The sequence below is a fragment of the Boleophthalmus pectinirostris genome, unplaced genomic scaffold (genome assembly GCF_026225935.1).
Source record: "Boleophthalmus pectinirostris isolate CB_2022bp ecotype Guang Dong unplaced genomic scaffold, ASM2622593v1 HiC_scaffold_21, whole genome shotgun sequence".
NCBI classification, from domain to species: domain Eukaryota; kingdom Metazoa; phylum Chordata; class Actinopteri; order Gobiiformes; family Gobiidae; genus Boleophthalmus; species Boleophthalmus pectinirostris.
Window position 1 is genome coordinate 21,157,619 of NW_026571175.1, and position 20,616 is coordinate 21,178,234.

Consider the following 20,616-nt stretch of genomic DNA (forward strand, 5'->3'; position numbering starts at 1 on the left):
GAGAAATAAAAAGACCAGGATCATGTAGAACATTTTAAGACCAAAATGAAAGCCTGACACCAGCAGTTACAGTGTTTCTTCAATATAAAATGAATTGGAGGCAGAGTTGATGAAGCCAAAATTGTGCCCATGCTCACTTCATATTTGCTTAGCCATGTCCATTTATGTGTCCCAAGGAGAAAACAGAGAGGAGACTGGGCATTTGCAGTGGCTGCTCCAAGGCTGTGGAATTGGCTCCATTTGCAAATCAGGCTGACCAACTCATTGCCTGTATAAGTCTCTACTAAAAAATCTTTTTCTTGGCTTTTAACACAGTTTGAGGGTTAACTTTTTACCTGTATTGTATTATATTTTACCTGTACCTGTCACTGTCACAGTTATCTTGTTTGTGTACAGCACTTAGACCGACTGTGTTGTTTTTAAAGTGCTCTAAAAATAAAGTTGAGATTAATCAGTTTATGGGTACAATAAGATTTTTCTATGAAAAAGTTTGAATATTTTGTTGTTTACAAAGGAAAGTATCTAATAACTGCAGCTTTAGTGATTTGATAATTGTGATTTTTAAAACTCATCTTTTTATATTAGCTTACTCTGTTTAATGTTTTTAAATTGTTTTGATGTTGCTTTTATTGTGTTTGTGCCCTGTAAACTGACCTTGGGTGTTAGAAAGGCTCATAAAATGTATTATTATTATTATTATTTTGGACAGATTGTAAAAGCCTATATTGTGCAGCCCTGGTACAATTTCACCAGACATTTCTAACCCCCACCATGTGCCCATGTTTCTCAAGGATTACAAACAATTGTTGCCATTTTAGCTCGAAATGCAGCAAGAAGAAAAACAAGCAAACAAAGAGGAGGAGAAAGGGACAGAATAAGACATGAGAACAAAATGTGGGACAGCGGACAAAGTTGTCGAGCCTCATAGCCACAAGATTATAGGTTTGAATCCCACAACATGTAGAGTCATTCTGTGGTTATTTGAGAACTTGAATTCCATACTTTTCTGTTTGAATGCTACTATCCGAGTGAAGTATTGATTGCATTTCACTTGAAGAATGCAATACCAGTCTGCACATTGTTTAATACGTGTTCTGTACTTTTCTATAGGCAACTGCAAAAAGCTCACCCAACTATATCTCACAATTTTTACTGAGTGACTAAGAGCGTGAGTGGGTGAAGAGCTTCTTGGTAGAGCTAGACCAGTACCAAAGAGCTGGAGTACAAAAGAGCTATGCAATGCTGGTACTATAGAAATAAAAATAGTATTATAAAGTGACTTTGGGGGCCTCTGAAAGCACCAAGAATAATGCAGTATTATTACCTCCTTATATATGTAGACGCAATTATATGAATGCACAGGTAAAAAAAAAAAAAGCAATTATGGTACTATAGAAATAAAAATAGTATTATAAAGTGACTTTGGGGGCCTCTGAAAGCACCAAGAATAATGCAGTATTATTACCTCCTTATATATGTAGACGCAATTATATGAATGCACAGGTAAAAAAAAAAAAAGCAATTATTATAGTATAGTAGTGTATATATAGTAGTTAGTTTTGCTACTTATTTAGAATTTTTAGAACTTTTAGTATTACCATTTATATTTGTTCTCTTTTTTTATTATAGTACTTTGTGATGTGTGACCTACTGTGTCCAAATAATTTCCCTTGTGGATCAATAAAGTTTGCCTAAGTCTTTCATCATAAATCAGATCTTTTATTCCCATTGTCAGTGAATAGAAAATGTACCTTTATTTACATATAGAGTAAAGAGAAAACAAAAACAAAGGAGGTTTGATGTGGAACATACACATGCACACATATATTCAACAAGAAAATTTCCAAACTAGGAACTTCAGCGGTATGGTGCAACATAAAGCAATGAATACTAAATGTGAATATAAGTGGGTATAAGCTATGGTAATAAAAATGAAAATAAGGACATGCATTTAAAATAAGTCAAGTAACAAATAGCAAATAGACTTGGACTCAATATAAGCTAAATATACAGTATGGGCAGTCCAAAACCTTCAGTGCAAGTAGATTAACTATGGTTCAAATGTCCCGCAAAATGGATTCTTGTGAGTTTTAAAATATGTTTGCTTTCAGCTCCTCAGAAACATACCCGACATTGTGCTTCGTTTAAGGATGGGATGAATCACTTCAGTCACGATTTGATTCAACTTTTGATTTTGGATTCCAAATTTTAGATATCTTAAAAGACAAAATATACCAATAACAATGAATTAAAAAATCAAAGTCATTTTTTAATGCTAAGAACTAGGGATGTAATAATAATTGAAATATCGTGATACTGTATCATCAAAAGTCTCACAATAATATCGTGGGCCGTCACAATATATCGAATTACAAGTCTCTTTGCTTAAATTCATTGTTTTGGTGCAGCAACAGCTAAAAAATTGTGAGAACTACATAGACCATGATCCTTTTCTCTGTTTCAGTCCAATCTACAAGCTGAAATAACTGTTATGAAGCACTTTTAAATAGTAATTTTGGGGATTTTTGGATGACGTGAGAAAAGTAGCATACTCACAATTATGTATTATTTTTTTGTCTCCACAAAATATCGCAATAAGTATTGTACCGTAAGATGGATATCATGAGAATATCATACTGAGAGATTTGGATATTGTTACGTTGCCACTAAGAACTTTTGTTAGCATGAACAATACATCACAACATTTAGTGTTCCTACAGTAGATATCCAAAATAAATGACTTATAATAAAAATAAATCACTTTCTAAATTAGATTAAAAATAGGTTGCCAGTTCTTATAATTCTTATAATTAAAATAAAATAAGCAGTTGGGCACTATGAATAAATATTTGGCTTAATGATTTAGGCTACAATCACTGAAAAAAATACTGAGGGGCTTTGGTTTATGATGAAAGGCTATTAGACATAAACATCACCATCAAATCTTTGTTTTCTGCATTTGTTTTGTTTGATGGCTGAAAGTCTCTGCTCCTCCTGACTCTCATGTTTGTGTATCACACAGGACCTTGTTCCCAGCAACCTGCCCCTGCCGCTGATAAAAACAAGCTCTCCTCTTTGCATCACTGAACAAGATGCAACAATGTATATTCACTAAAATCAAATTGAGGAGACGGTGTTTTTAAAAAGATCGCAGTAGCGCAAATCGCGTATGAATTTTGAGTGTATTTGATTAACATGCACAAAGCCAAAAAGCAGTTTTAGAGATTTTTAAAAGTTCATGAAAGACAAAACAGCAGTGATCCTCTATAAAGCTGTTAACTATCTGTATCTAAAAAAGGACCCCTGGCTTGGTCTTTTCCTACCTGTGCCAAAGTGACATCACAGTGCACATGGAGGGACACGTGTGATTCGAACTCAACCCGGAATCAAATCAAAACACCAGAATTGAACGATTTGATCTTTTTTTTGAAAATCAGTCCATTCGTGGTTTTGTTTCATTCACACATGATTGTGTAATCCTTTATTATCCTTTATACTTGTGATGTCATGAAGTGGTAGTCTTCAAATTAACCGCAACTTTTTTAAAACTTTAATTAGATTAGCAGTTGCAGGTCTGAAATCATGCAGATGATTGTAGTGAAGGTGTGTGGAGGGTAAAAACACAATGGTACAACTGGTTGGATGAGAAACTGCATGGCCGTCCATTATTGGATAATTACATTCTTTCTGCCTTCTCAATTACAATTACACATCTATAATCCTGTACTGATAACCATCTTAAACCACTGTCATTCATGTCACATTTTGGTAATGATTCCTCCTCACGAGTTCAATCAAAGGTCAACCCTGTAATTCGATCACTTAGTATGACAGATCGCATTATCCAAGAAATATTTAATTAACAATCAACTCCGAAGCGGCAACAAAAGTCAAGTAATGGATGATAAATGAGTGAAAATCCATGGTTTTCACACATTTAGAAGGCTTTAATTACAACATAGTTAACAGTGGGCACTAAGACAGCAGATCCAATTAAGACTAGCTTGAGTGCGCGCGGTCTTAGCATGTGAAGGATGTCCCTATAGTGTGCTAGCCGGAGCGCATCGTGCCTATGTGCTAATAAACCAGGTCTGCGCGTGGCTAATTACGCGGAGCCAAGGAGACCTATAATCTTCTTTGGCCAATCGACATCAATGAAAATCAACCTCCTCTTTTACCCGAGGCGAGGAGTGCCAGTGTGCACAATAGCTTTTACGCACTGAACACAAGTCATTATTAGCTGTTTGCATGTGTGTAAGCCTATGGTTAGGTCAGTCAGTCCCATCACAATATAAACAATAAGTAGTAATTTTGGTTTGAGGGATGCATAAAAGAATGGGTATTTGTCGCCCATTCATTTGCCAAAAAGATCAAGTACATTTCTAAAAACAATAGTAACTGGACAGACAGCTTGATTAAAAGTGCATTTGTCTAACTTTTCTGGTGGGGGGGTCTATGGACATGTTGTTGATTTGTCTGGAATGTTTCACAGTATGGCATTAAACCTTTCTATCGTAATGGAGACCAAATCAGACCAAGTTCAGGCCCAGGTCAGATCTGCAGAGAGGCAACCGTGCTCACAGTCAGAATGCGCTTTTCTAGGAATTTTTGAGCTATGAAACCACCTGTAATTAAATAAATGTAAGGCAGAGCTGTTTAATGTCATACTGTGGAACATTCCAGTCAGAGCTTTGACATATCCATAGAAACAAGCAGGTGACAGGCCCCTAACTAAAAAGTTACATAGTGCACCTTTAAATAGTCATTCTCCATAATTGTCAGATGCTGTTATATTAGGGATGCAACGATATATGGGCCCAGTATTAGTATCGGCCGATATTTAAAGTAATATTGGCAACAGTCAAAAGCACAGTTACCAGTTGGCCAATATTGGGGCTATGGTAATGAAAACCTTTTGCTGTCCCTTTACAAATGCAGAAAGAAAACAGCTCTGTGGATTGAGCAGGGATCTGGGATAGAAGTGTGTTGAGAGCAGACTGGTAACTGTTATTCAGTCTTTATTCCAAGTCCAAATGAAAATGTTATGGACTTTTAAAGGCCCTATATTACGCAAAATGGATTCTTGTGAGCTTTAAGTGTGTTATAATGTTGTTTCCTCTTCAAAAACATACCCAGAGTTGTGTTTTGTTTCATTCACATGTTTGAGTAACAGTTTATTATTAGTCTGTCTACATGTCCAAAGCTCTGATCATGAAGCAGTAGTTTTCAAGTTAACAGCTATCCTTTCACCTTTTATTCAGTAGAGATGCGAAATTCCAGGGTTGAAATCATCCAAATGACTCTAGTGAAGGTGTATGGAGTTTAAAAACACCATGGAGCACTTCCTGTGTTACCACATAACATCACAAGGTGATGTGGATGTCAATATGCAGGGTTTTTCTGTGTTAAACATGTGTGAATGAAATAAAACACGAATCCAGGTCTGTTTGTGATGAGGAAAGAGCATTAAAATGGATGAGAAAAAAGTGAAATATGGGTCACTTAAAGGCTCTAGAAAAGTTGTAGATAATACGTTTGATTAAATAAATGTACAACTATTCAGCTGCACCCCATGGTAAAGGTGATGTTTGTTTGTTTTTAACTTTATTTGACAAGTTTTCCCCCTAAATGATCAGTTTAGACATGTTACTGCCTCTAGGTTAGTTTTAGTTTTTAAATAAAGAAGAGAGCGTTGTGCCTGAGAGCAGAGTGCAGGGGTTGAGGAGGTCAGACTGAACCTTCACTGCGGCTACAGGAGGAGACAGGGCAACGCCATGTTTAGACTTAGACAAACTTTATTGATCCACAAGGGAAATGCTTTGAACAGACATACTGGAGAGGTACAGAGGGAGACTTTACTAAATAAATCAAGACACTGACAGGATGGAAAGCCAATTTTACTTGAATAAAGAACCATTATATTATAGCTTATTGGCCTATCTCTAAACACAGTACTTAATAATAAGAGGCCTATCAGACTTTGGGTTGTTTTAAGGTCTTATATTACACAAAATTGATTCTTGTGAGCTTTAAGCCATGTTATAATCTTGTTACGTCCTCAAAAACACACCTGGAATTGTGTTTTGTTTCATTCACATTTGAGTAATCCTTTATTATTAGTCTGTCGACATCTCCAAAGCTCAAAGTGTTCTGTTCCACCTCATGATGTCATGAAGTGGTTGTTTTCAAGTTAACAGCTCCTTTTACCTTTTTAAATTTAGTAGAGACTGAACCCATATTATATATGCCCAATATTGGCTGGTGGTCAAAACTTACCCCAAAAAGATTGTTTAATGTTTCATCCTATCTAGTCATTAGTTTGTGAAATGCAGGGCTGCGCGATTATGGAAAAAAATCATTATCATGGTTATTTTGGTCAATATTGAAATCACTATTATTTCTTAGTAAGACGAGGCATTTATTCAGTATTTCTCAATCAAAAAACAATTTGTTATTGATGCAATATGCGAAATTTTCAAATTGAAAATAAATACAGGCTATAAATATAAACCTTAGAGCAGTTTTGTGATGTATAAATCATAAAATGAATAAAATATACATTGAATATGAAATAAGGCACAGAAAAACGTAAATGTATCAAAAATTATCTATACATCCAGCTGTTCTGGAATCTCTATATTTTAAAAAAGAAAATAAATATACTTGTTTATATTAAAATATCCCAAAATAAGCTTTAATCATTTCAACTCATTTATATGAGCTTCAAGATTAATTAAAATCGTGATCAAAATTCAATTAATTGCACAGACTTACTGAAATGTGTTCCCTGACAATAGCAACAAAACTTCTTTCCACTTCTGATTTCTGCCAAATATCAAAACTTCTCTTCATTTGGTAAGATGAAAGAAAAATTGCATTCATGAATAATCAGCACTTCCCTCTAATTTGACATTTGACAGCGGATTATGCCACTGGTAACAATGTGAAACTATATTCTGAAAGACCTGACAAAAGAGATTCCCCTAAAATGATCTGAGTCATTGTCCGTATGGTAACAAAGAGTGGTTTATTGGCTTGACAGCGCTGTGTTTTCATAGACTGTCACATTAGAAAGGCTTCCTCCCCTTATCTAAAGCACTGGAGACAGCCCTAACTGACAGAGGGTCCTTGGGGGGCGGCTGGTGGGCTGGAAGTGAGAAGCCAATCCGGACCGAACCACGTCACAAAAGCATTCAACTGTCACACCAACTGATACGGACCTGTCGTTAGTCGCTACGGTAGCATACACAATTAATGAGCACTGTCAGGATGGCCGCTGTGATTTTAGACGAGGAAATAGAAATAGGGAGCGAGTGGCCAGACAGGGGGGCAGAGGGGAGGAGTGGTCAGGAAACAAGTCAGAGGCAATGATATGATGGTTTATGGGCTTTCAGGATACAAAGTAAGGTCAAAAAGATTTCTAAAGAGGACAAGACCTGCAAACAGAAAACCGCAGTAAAAAGCTAAAAAAAAAAAAAAAGGAGCTATTATGGGTCAGATCAGGGTGAAACCATGACTAAAGCTAGATCAAACACGAACTAAGCGTAACTCAGGACATATTTGTAGACTTCATATTATTAGGTGCACTGCGGAATATTTCTTATCTCCACTGTTCTTGTTTTGTCTAGATGTTCCACAGTATAGAAGAAGGTTATAGCGCTACACAACATTACAAGTCAGATCTGTGGAGTCATCCCTATTCACAGAAGTAATTATTGAATTTTGAGCAATAGAAACACTCGTAATGAATAAATGCTAGCTGGAAACGTTTAATGTCACATAATATAACATTCCAGGCAAAGCAATAAGATCTATATGGAGCCAAACAGATAGAAGACGCTCCATTAGAAGTTCTAGCCAGGCTGGCGCCACCTAGTGTCTCCGCTCAATTTAATTTCTCTCCAGCAACTAGGTCAGGAAACAGAATACACTAGACCAGGGGTGCTCACACTAGACCAGGGGTGCTCACACTTTTTCAGCGTGTGAGCTACTTACAAAATGACCAAGTCATAAAGATCTACCTAATACAAAACCAAGCAAACTGCACTGAAACACTCTGTGCCCCTTTTTTGGACCCTCACCCACAGTTTGAGAACCCCTTCTTTAAGAGAACTCCCTCTGGCACTTTACACAAAACAGTGAAAAAAGTGAAGGAAGTAGGTAAGATTTTTAAACCCGTTTTTTAAAGTTCCAAACTGGAGTTGCATTCTTTTCTGGTTTTGCAGTGATATTTACCAACCTCTGCACATTTACCAAATCAATATATGTATATCTGCTCTATGCTGTAGACCTGCTTTGTGCCAACATTGTAACACAAATTCAGACTAGTTTTTGCTTCACGTTTGGTCTTGCTCTTCTAATCAACGCGCACTGTGGAAGGGGCTTGTGTTCGCTGTACGCAGGAAGGAGCGAGATTGTGAAAAGGCGAGGGGCGGCGTGCTGACGTGAGGCAGATGGACAGGTAGGATGTTTAGGAAGTTTAACCTACCCTGTGATACACGCTGGTACACGAGGGCACACGCTGTTGCAGACGAGCCGTGCGTAGGGGTGCACAGGCTGCACTGAGACGCCCCACACGCTCCTGCTCACCACTACAAGTTTATTGCCAACAGCAGCGGCCGTAATGAAATATGATCGCACTTGTTGAGTGTCAGACCTTGAGTGAGAGACAAGACCGAGTCCAAATGCGAGTCCGAGACGAGACACGGCGATCTACCCACATGACCTTGGCGATCGACTGGTAGATCGCGATCGACGTATTGAGCACCCCTGCACTAGATGGTTTGCAAGAACCCCGGAAGTTGTAGACCACACACCAGCCAATCAGCAAAGAGCTGTGAAGCCATGACGCCAAAATCAAGCGCATGTCTGGGTCCTTTTTGTGGTACAGCACAATAGTAAACAAAGTGGTCGAGATGAATGTAGACAAAGACAGATATTCTGTTGAGGATTTTAAGCCGGAACAAAGAGAATGTTTGGCGAATTTTATCAAGGAGAAAGACATTATTGCCTTTCTTCCTACGGAATTTGGCTCATTACATATGTCACGACCAAATAGCAGTGATTGGTTAAATTAAAAAAGTACCTGCCTACCGTCAAGCGAAAGAATCCTAATGCTGCAAGGTCAGACAGTTTCCACAAATGAAACCGGCTGATGAATCAGGCTACCACAGTGCACTTTTAAAATTCAGATTTTCTCAAATAAAATAATTTGCAGTCTATATATCGAAATCAACTGGACATGATCGGTATTGGTCGATCATTATTCAAAAGTCCTGATAGTCCACATATTAGACATCTGTAGCGCTGTTGGTAAATTGACACCTGGGTGACCATCGATACCAAAACCATTATCAAAAAACTAAACTAACAACTATTTAGGTAATTTATTTCAGGAGTAAAACAATGAGTTAATTCTTTGACACATGGCAGCTCATCCAATGAACAGATGGAGTTGAAGTTTGTAGCTTTGTCAGCAGTTTAGAATACCTTTCACAAAACTCACAAAACCGCTGATCACACAAAGGCCTATTGGATAATTGTTGATCTCACACATTTTCTCTGCTTATTTTTCTAACAATGACTTTACAAAACACCAGCATTATTTATTCAAGGGGAGACAGTGGCTCAGTTGTTAGAGCAGTGGTCCCCCCAACCTGAAGGTCACGGGATCAACTCTCGCTCAGACCAAGTTCTGTCGCTGTGTCCTTAGGAAAGACACTTCATCCACATTGCTCAGTATGAAAGTGGTGTGCGCGTGAATGATTGGTGGTGGTCGGCAGAGATTGGCAACACCCAGTATGGTGTGAATGAGTAATGGCCACAGTGGAGCGCTTTGAGAGGCTTTGACAATCCTGTAAAGCACAAATGTAAGAAATTATTATTATATTCAGTTGAAAAAAATGTGTTCTTAAAGTGTAGTTAAACTTTTTCACTGTATGATACATCACTATCACTGTCTAATTGTATTTATTTATTTGAATTAGGACAGTGCATTGTTGCAGTGCAGTGTTAATGTTTCGGCTAGCAGCTTCAACATAAATAAACCAGCACAATATCTGTATTTCATCCGTTGTCTTATGACAGGAAAAAATATTAAACATGCAAATAGCCAACAACAGACACTTTACCTGTAATTACAACACATGGAACATTAAATAACACACAATCACACACATTTGAGACATTACAGAGGAAACAGACTAACAAAAAAGCATAAGATCATGTATGGGTGTTATTTTCACAAATTTTTAAGCACTTTTTTTGAAGGTTGAGTAGTTGCCATAGTTACTGGCTGTGTAGTCTATAGGGCTCTATTCTGCTCTTTTGAACGGCTGGAACCACATGTATTTTTTTTTCTTTCTATTTTTTGGACTTTTACACTGATTAACCCCGAACCAACACAAGAAACAACACAAAAGTAAAGTAGGCACATATGAGAGCTTTGTGCACAAAAAAAAAAAAATTGTTATTTTTCTAATTCCAATAAGAAAACACACTCCCACTCTCAGTTTGAACCATTTTAAACAAACCTGAACCTTGGTCATTTCTCTCTGTGATTAGTATGTACATAAATGAGTTCTCACATTGGCTTTGGTCATATAAATAAATATAAAATGAGAAAGTCTTTTGCACCGCTCTTTGAAACAGATCCAAAAGATTTGGATGTTTCAAAGGAGTCCATCACTAGTCAACTAAAGACATATCCTGCAGATCGACTGGTTGACTAAAAGGGGGTGGGGCAAAAGATCTAAACTATAATGTATCTGTTTATATATATCTGACCCAAACTGCACTCACAAAACTACACCTGCATGGGAGTAATGCAAAAACAACTATTTATGCAGAAAAAAAGTACTGGAAAACTGCATTTGTATAAAGAGAGATTAAACTTGTGAAGTATGAGTTTAATCTGATTTTTACACAACAAAATACAAAATTTTTCAGCTAAGTTACCACTCACCACTTCTCTATTCTCCTGTTGTCCCATATAAATATTTAATATCTACAAATGATTTGTCAATACAAATTGTCAACAAATTTTGGCTCTACCAAAACACCACTGGCTACTTAATCAACTAAACAACTAAAGGCCTACAGGTCCAGTACTCCAGAATATTGTGCCTCTCATTATTTTGAGGTCATACAAGTTTCCCCAAACCGCTGAATTGAGCACTAACAGTCCATCTAAAGTCAGTGCGAGGAGCAGACAGGAGAGACCATGTTAAACAGACAGATAAAGTGCTGCCAGACCAGTCAGGGCCACTGCTCTCAACAACAAAGCTGCTTTTATAGATTTCACAGGGAGCCAAAGGGTCACAGACCACTACCTGCTCAGAAAAGGGCATCAGCGGCACCAAAATGTCACCAAAAGACAAGCATTTGTGACGGTTTAGGTTTTAAAACATTTGACAACCATCAAACTATTTGAAACAAGACTCTGAATGATACGCCCCATTGCTGTAACATTTAGGGATGCGCCAATACAATACTCGTGTCAGATATCAGGGCCAGTACTGAACCGATGGATCAGATGTCGTTCCCAAGGTTCAGCCGATATCCCAATTTGGTCAATAAACTGGTATAATAAGACAAAAACTTAATCTTGTATTTTAACCAAGCTGTTTTGTAATTATTTTCAATGATAAATAAAGTTACAAAACACTTAGCAGAGGCTGTTTGTTATAAGGATATAAATAATATTTTCAGTCTCTGTGCCAGTATCAGTAGACAGTATCAGCAGATGCTTAAAGCCAAAGTATAAAACTTGGTATCGGAACAGAAAAAACTGGATTGGTGCATCTTGTCACGTTTAAGTCTAATTTTCACACAAAGTGCGAGTGGGAGTAAAGCTGCACATAAAAAACTAAATCTTATGCAAATACTTGGACAATTACCCTGGACACGAAACCATTTTAGCATCTTGGTATACCATCTAAACTCCTGCCTCTTTTGTTTAGCACTTAAATAGAAAACTTTATGAATGAGTGTGCACTTTGCGATGGCACCGTCAATCCTCAGCTCCACATCAGTCTTCATCGGTCTGCATAGATTTGCATGTTATAAAGGGAAATTTGCACAGAGCTAAGTATACACCGTCTGCCATCTGTCACTAAACTTTCTCTTAAGTGGGTCATGGAGGAGATTGTATGGGGGTGTATACAGTACCAGTGATCTGAACCTCACAGAAAGATGTTATCAGAATTTACTTCAGGGTACCATGTTGATGCGATTAGGAAAATACGCTCTGATGAGCCTCTGGTGCTGTCATTGTGTTATAGAATTAAGAGTATTAAAGGTCCTACATTACACAAAATTGATGCTTCAGTCAATGTTATGTTTTTTGATAAGGTAACAACATTATACCAGGAGTTTTGTTTTGTTTCACTCACACATGTTTGAGTAACCTCTTTATTATTAGTCTGTCTACATCTCCAGAGCTCAAACAGTCAATAAGGTTAATTTGGTCTTCTGATAATTTATGTTATTAGTTTTTTTTTTCAAACCAAAAGTTTGTTTTCATACCTGACAGTTTCGATTGCTCATTAGCGCTCTTCCTCAGAGTGGTCACGTCATGTTGCTATGACGTGTCCGGCCAGCTGATTTAAACAGGTTTTGGCGCTGTCTTCTTATCAGAGGAGGCAGGATGACAGCGCCATCTGCAGTCCGACTTCAACACAATATTAACACACCAGTGAAACCGTACAGAAAACTCCGGCAATTACTCGTTCACTCAAAAGACAGAATAGAACCGGAGCATAAATGTCATGTCATAGACGAAATACCCTGTATGTCCTGCAATAAAACACACATCGGGGAAACAGGGAGGGCGTTCAGTACACGAAATAAGGAACATAGAACAGAATGCGAAAAGGAAACAGCGAAGGCATGCACACGAGCAACAAAACACAAAGCAGAACCAGAACAACTCAAATCGGCTATCTCTGACCGCTGTAAAAGAGAGAACCACATTATGGATTGGGACGGAGCAGACGTCATTGGGACAAGGAAAACAAACACCTACTCTGGATTAAAAAGGCAACTGAAATACAGAAACGCACCCATGGGACTATAAACTGTGACAAGGGGGCTTTTTTACTCTCACACACCTGGGATACTGTCCTGAGGAAGTTGACGGCACCAAAACCTGTATAAATCAGCTGACCGGACACGTCACAGCAACATCACGTGACCACTCTGAGGAAGAGCGCTAGTGAGCAGTCGAAACTGTCAGGTATGAAAACAAACTCTTGGTCTGAAAAAAGAACCTAATAAGGTCCAAAGCTCAAAATTCTCTGCTCCACCTTGCGATGTCATTAAGGGGTAGCTTTCAAGTCAACAGCTACCTTTTACCTTCAGTTCAGTTAAGATGAGATGAGCAATTCCAGGGCTGAAATGATCCAAATGATTCTAGTGAAGTTGTATGGAGTTTAAAAACACAGTGAAACCCTTTTTCTGTTTGAGACAAGAACTCAAGAATTCCTAAATATGCAGGGTTTGTGTGTTAAACATGTGTGAATGAAAAAAAAAAAACACAACTCCACGTGTGTTTTGGAGGAAACAACACGGCTTTAAGAGATCAAAAAATAGTCTAACATGGGCTTTAAGAGTGATTTGAGTTAAATTTTTAAGGCAACAAAAAGATGCCAAGTTTACATGAAAAATTTAAATCTGCATCTGGCGCTGAGAAAAGCAAACACTCCTAAGTGCATCATAATTTCTCTATGACCTTCCAGAAATTGTCCGACCATCGCTAGTCAAGTTATCATACAAATTGACAAAAGAGACCATGGACCAAAACAAAGGGTTGTGTCACAGTTTAACAGGGCGTTTTATTTCTCCTGGCAGGCTGTCAAATAAAAGGCATACTGCGGTGAGCTCCAGTAGGATAGATGTGGAAACTATCATCCTCTGACATGTTGGAAATAGCATGACCCCCGTAATAGCTAGGTAATTGCTAAGAGACATCACTGGACACTGCTGGTTCTGTAGCAACACAAGAAAAATTACACCCACTCCCTTGAAAACACTGCACTTGACTCCTACCATAATATACTTTGTACCTTTAACCCGCCTGAGCTTCAAGGGAGGATAATTGTATTAATTTTAAGTATTTGCCAGGGGTATTCCATCATGTCTAAGCAAGGAAAGATGCCAAATAAAAGTAAAATTATTATTGTTGGCGAGAACATAACCCTAACTTCTGACCCCAATCACATCCATAATAACAGATAAAATTGAGCTTCAAGTAAAGGCCAGAATCTGAAATTAAACAGTGATTGCAAAACTGTGTGTCTGTTGCTTGTCTTCATACAATGGGGCCATGTGGAACAAATTGCAGGCTTGATTTGACTCAGGCCTATCATTATCATTACACTTCCTAAAATGGAGGCTGGATGTACGTCTCACGCTATATCCAGATTACAGATGAATCCTAATCTTTTATAGGAAGACAATCACCTCATCATCTTTAAATTATGTCAAAAATAGATGCATGGCTTTATTTGGAGCTAGGCCTATTAGACCAATTACAACATCTTCTTATTGTATACTTCTTATTTGCACTATACTTGGGAGTTTTTGGTTATTTTTTTGGATATAGGATAAGATTTAAACTGTAAAAGGTCGAATTAATAACTTCTATGTCTCATTACAGATTAAAATTAAGTACTAAAATGTTTCATTCTGCAGTTTATTTATTGCAGCTCAGGATTCTTTAACAATATTCCAGATTTAGAATAGCTTTTGTGATTTAAATCTGTTCTTGCCATTTCAATATGGTTGTTTATCGTCTATAGTTACTTCAGCAATATATCGCATGCCAATATTTGTTATCGTGACAGGTCTATTTGGATCCAACTCCTCACGGTTACCAAGAACTCCTACATTTTGTACATTTTGCACGTCAAGTTGGTGCACTATGTAACTTTTCTTATGGGAGGCTGCGCCACCTGCCTGTCTCCCTGGTTTGAACATTCAGCACATATACTGTATAAAGAAGTGGACTCAGGTAACTAACTGTGACATCACCCATAGCATTCAGCTCTAGTCAAATGGAGCTCATCGAGGCTGGCAAATTTGGAAAGAGGTGAATATCGGGGGGGGATTTGGAGCAAAGTTCCATATTTGCTATTCCGACAGCGAGTATCATAGCAACCAAAGAGCCTATCTGGAGTAAGGCTGTTGAAGGTAATGCCCCTAACGCAGAGAAAGGGCACTTAACTACGCTGTCAATCAAACCGGTTGCTAACGCTAGTGGGAGCATCAGTTGCGTAGGGAGGCGTCTGGTTGGTCTGTTATTAATGTTCATATCTGGATTTTACGGACAAAATCAAGAAATAAAAACACCAGGGTCATGTAATTTGGGTTAATATGCTGACGAGTCTGACAGCAGCAATTAAAGAGAAAGGAGCAACGTTTTCCCCAATATAAAGTAAAGTGGACCCAGACTCTATGGAGCCGGAAGTGCGCCCATGCTCACTTCTTATTTGGAACGCGGTGACTAGTGAGTTAACCATCTCCATTTTTACAGTCTATGGTTCAGCATTAAGATTATCTTGCATTTACTCAGTTACAGGTGTTCTAACTGCTTTAAAATATCTTACAAAACATTCTTGCTGTAATCAAGGTTGCCTTCTTAAAGACTAGACCTGTACCTTGGCCTGGTGGAGCCAAATAAGTGTCTCCATGGAGACAGATACGTTTAATGCCATCATGTAAAATGCATGTTTCTTGTCCAATTTATTTGTGGTTCGGGTTTGTATCACAGAGTCCACAGGGCCACTTAGAAACCTATTGGGAGCAGGAGTGAGCCAAAATATCGATATGTTGTGAGAGTAAATTTGATACACTATCAATAGTGTGGGCTGTAGTATCGATCACCGCGAGTATTTGTGTGTGTGTGTGTTTTAAATAATTATTTTGTGACAGCACTACAAATGTGCAAAAAGAGAGCTTGTTCATGTAATACATTTAACATATTAACCGTCTTGGGTATTTAGTATTAAGTTTGTGTAGACAGTAGTAGAAATACTGCTGTTAAAATGTAATTGGCTCTTAAATAGTGATATATTGTGAAATATCATGTGTAATATTGATTATTGTCTGTATTGCTAAATTGTGATATTATCATACAGTGAGCCTTGTTTAATGTCCTCAAAGATGCATTGTGTCTTGCATTGTGCAGTTCTATGGAAACGTCACTGCTCAGCTTGAAATGTTCTTACATTTATGAAATTACAGATGGTTTCATTGCTAAAAAATAGAAAAACAGGCATTCTGACTGTGAGCAGGGTTGCCTCTCCACAGATCTGACCTGTAATTTGGAGATCATTAAAGATAAAGCAATAACATCTCCATGGAGAAAAGCATTTGACAGACCCTCCACCAGAAGTGGCACAATGCACCTTTAATGTCCCCACTCTAATTAGGAGCAGGAACTCTTCTCCAGAGTTTGAGCTCGAATCCAAGTCAGAAGTAACTAGCTGGAGGATTAGTCTAACAGAAGAGCCAGGAAACACACCCAAAATTAACATGCTAATGAACTAGGTCAGGGAATTTAACCCAAGACCTTACCACAGTGTGGCAAGGGTAATAGCCAGAGTCTTCCCCTCTCTTTTTGACCCTAGAATCCAATTTAATGTTCAGTGGAGAACACAGGAGATGGTAACACAGAGGGGCATATCAATTTAACCATTAAAATACATTCATGTGGCTTTAGCCTTGAGATATTGACAGTGACAGGAAGTGGGTCTCTGTGTTGCTTTATAATTCCTGCTAAGACGTTGTGAGCTCATGCGTGCCCCCCATTTTCTGTTTGGTCTGGCTCCAGGGCAGAAAATTACATTAATTTCAATGAATTATGTAGTAAAAAACTGAAGCTGACATGCACTGTGGAGAGGGGAGGATCATTTGCTGTGATCTTGAAGTGAGCCTGGGATTTAATTATATTACTTTGACTTTTATTTCTTGCATAGAAAAAAAAAGTACATGTATTAAATAGGAGAGGGGTGTTTGTAATTTCTGCACAGGGAGGTCAAATATGTTAGGAGTTATTATTATTCATTATCTATTATTATGTATTTATTTAGGATTATTGTGAGAAGAAACATCAGGTTTTTTCTATTATTATTATTAATGACACCATGAAAAAAAGTTATCAATAAGCCTACATCATTCACATAGTCCATGGTATTACAAATCCACTATTGTGTGACCAGCTTTATGAAATATACTGTTTTGAAGTAATTTAACTGAAATGACAAAATTTGTCTTTAAAAATGTTGCAAGTCACAATTATTATTATTGCACAAATTAGTTGTCTGAATAATTTTATTTTGAATATATATATAAGATGAATTATCACGAATAATAATTTACTAAAATAACCTTGACATCCCTAGGACATAGCATGCCATAGTTCATGCATTATTACTGTTTGCTTGTCCTACTTTGTTACAATGAAATGCACTTTCTAACAAGTGCTAAATAAATGTAGATAAATAAAGACAAAATGTTTTGAAGGTTAAAGCAGACACATTATGCAAAATTGACTTTTCAGAGCTTTTAATCATGTTATAGCCGTCTCAACTTCTCATTTAAACTCTCCAAGTTGTTTATAGAGTAATTCATGTATGTTTTCTTAACCACTTACCATCCACCCGCCGTGGTATGGTTAGAATTCGGTACAAATGAAAATAAATCCATGGCGGCTGGTGTGATGTGCAGTTTTCCATAGGAGAGGTCAGCAGCTGCACGGCTCTTTATAGTGATGATGTTTATGGCGATGTCAGCTCCAAATGAGCACTCCAATTTTCTAATGTGGTAGTCGGCTAACTTGTGTCGTTTATTAAGTTGTTTTAGCTGTATGCTGCGATTTAAAATGTGCAAATTGTAAATCGATCCACGGATGTCATAGATTATATCGACTACTACTATACTACTACTCTTAAAAGGTGCATTGTGTAACTTTCCAGTTGGGGGGCCATCATCATCTTGTTTCTATAGATGTGTCATTGCTCTGCCCTTAATGCTCCACAAAATGCCATTACACAGATCTACCTTATATTTATTCAATTACAGGTGGTTTTATAGCTCAAAAATACCTACAGAAATATTCTGGCTGTGAGCAGGGTTGCCTTCTCCACAGATCTGATCAGTAAGATGGCCTAGTTCGGTCTCCATGAAAATAGAACAGTTTAATACCATTCTGTGAAGCAATAACATCTCTATGGTGAAAAGCATTTGACAAACCCTCCACCAGAAAAGTTACAAAATGCACCTTTAAGGACATAAATATCACATAACCCTGTGCTTTCCAAAAGTGATTACTTATTACAGTCTAATATCTAAAGCAGTCTCAGCCCATAGCCTTTGATAATGAGTACCCCGGTATCATTGTCAAAGCAGTAGTACATTTATTACAGCACACGAGCCCTGTCAAACAAAATCACGAACACCGCAGATAATTGACTATGGCAGATGAATGCTGATGGATGCCTTTTGAACTCTTTCTCTCAGCTCCAATAGAATAAATATATAAACCGTCTGTACCATCTGTTTAAAGCCTTCATGATAAGTGCAGAAGAATTCAAAGGCAATATGGTTCTCCAAACAAAACGAACAAGGGAGCGTGAAAGTGACCCTCGAATACAGCGTTTTTGAAACGATGAGAATGTAATTGGTTTAAATGAAACAAAGCAGCACAAAACAAAGGCAAAACTAAAACGCGGTTCATAATTAAATGTGGACTGGAACTTTCTGGTGGGGGGTTTGCCATCTCCTCGTGTACATGGTGGTCTTACTTCTTTGTCTAGAATGTCCCAATGTTAATCTATTTCTATGGCGACAAACAGGTAACACCACCAAGAAAAGTTAGGGCAGTCAAGTAGTAGTATTTTTTGGAGTATCAGGCGCACCAGATTATAAGGCGCAATATCAATAATGTTGAATTCTCTCATCTACTTATAAGGTGCATTAAGCGAAACAAATGGACGACACTTGAGACTTTATTTCCTACGAGGAGGACTCAAATATACATTGAGTAATTATGTGTTTAATGCAGCTTTGCGCACATTTATTTACATTTTACAGAAACAAATCTTAAAACCACATGGCTAATTTACATAAACTATAAGATATTAAAAAAAAAACAGGTCACCCCTCACCTTCTATCGGACTAAAGAACATGACTCAGTGAAATAAATGTGAAAACTGGTTCAAGGTCATTAAGCGCAACCAGAATTAATACATAAGGCGCACCGGATTATAAGGCAGACTGTCGATTTTTGAGAAAATTAAGGGATTTTAAGTGCGCCTTATAGTCTAAAAAATACGGTAGCTAACCAACTTCAGTGCCAGAGACTACTGATGGGGTCCTGGCATGTATTGTAAAAAAAAATAAATAAAAAAAAAAAAAATCAAGCTTAATACCTAAATGTCATTTTTTATGAGGTATGCTGCAGCTTTGACGTAGGAATTGTCAGATCATCCCCAGGGACACCAGCTATATCTATTCTTATATTTACCCCAAAAAGTTCAGGCACAATTTGACATCTGACTTTCCTTTGTGTAGAGCTTGTTCCCACTTAAAATTAGATTAGATCAGACAGAGACTAGAACTCCAAAACCTTCACTTCAAAAAGAGTCCATCCATGTGTCTGTGCTCCAAAGGGCTAAGAAAAATAGGAATGGTGAGGGGTTAATAAAATAGTCGACTAGTAAAAATTTGGGCTAATCACTTGACTAAGGCTACGTTCAGACTGCAGGGCTTAATGCTTAATTCCGATTTTTTTGTGAAATCCGATGTTTTTGCGAGGTCGTTCACATTTCCAATTAAATGCGACTTGTCTGTGACTTCAGTGTGAAAGGTAAACGGCCCGAAAGTGTCCCGCATGCGCACTGGAGGACACGATGACGTCAACCCCATGCGTCAACCGCAGCGAACGTGCTCTGTGTTTACGGAAGTTGTCCAAATATGGTCGCGAGCATTGAGCACCTGGCGATTTTACAGTTCCGGTTTCCGCCTGCTTCAGCGCAGAATAGTGACGTTTGTCGCTTGTTAATGACGTGTAGGTCGGATGGATGCGCTTTGGCCGTTCAGACTGAAGTCGCATGTCAAAAGATCAGATATGTATCGGATTCAGGACCACATATCCAAGTGGCCTGGGTCGCATTTGTAAAATTCGGATCTGTGCCATTCAGACTGTCACTAAAAGATCGGATACAGGTCACATAGAAGCCAAAAAATCGGATTTGGGTCACTTCAGGCTGCAGTCTGAACGCAGCCTATATGACTAGAGGATGACAGACTTTCTAAGTTGTCTGAGAAGTAGTTGCACCCAGAGACAAAACTAAAACAGGAAACGTCTACAGCTGTAAACACATCTTACACACTTGGCTGCGCTCACTCTGTCCTCAAACGCTAATAAACTTGGACAAAGAGAGAGAGTATATTTTAAAGAGCCTAATTGAGCTGTGAGCATTAAGTCCAACTCTAGTATGTTAATGAACTAAGTGAGAAGTGATAGTGTCCGGCTGCCTCATTAACTGGTGCGATTTCACTGTGTTTGGGCAGTGATGGAGGAGACAGGTGGGGTTTGCTAAAGAGCACGAGGA

General features: G+C 38.0%; 1 protein-coding gene across 2 annotated transcripts in view; it reads right to left on the reverse strand.

Moving 5' to 3' along the window:
* LOC110167210 (dolichyl-diphosphooligosaccharide--protein glycosyltransferase subunit STT3B) overlaps positions 1 to 20,616 on the reverse strand; it is a 183,455-nt gene that overhangs the window by 87,618 nt on the left and 75,221 nt on the right. The gene's annotated exons all lie outside the window — the stretch shown is intronic.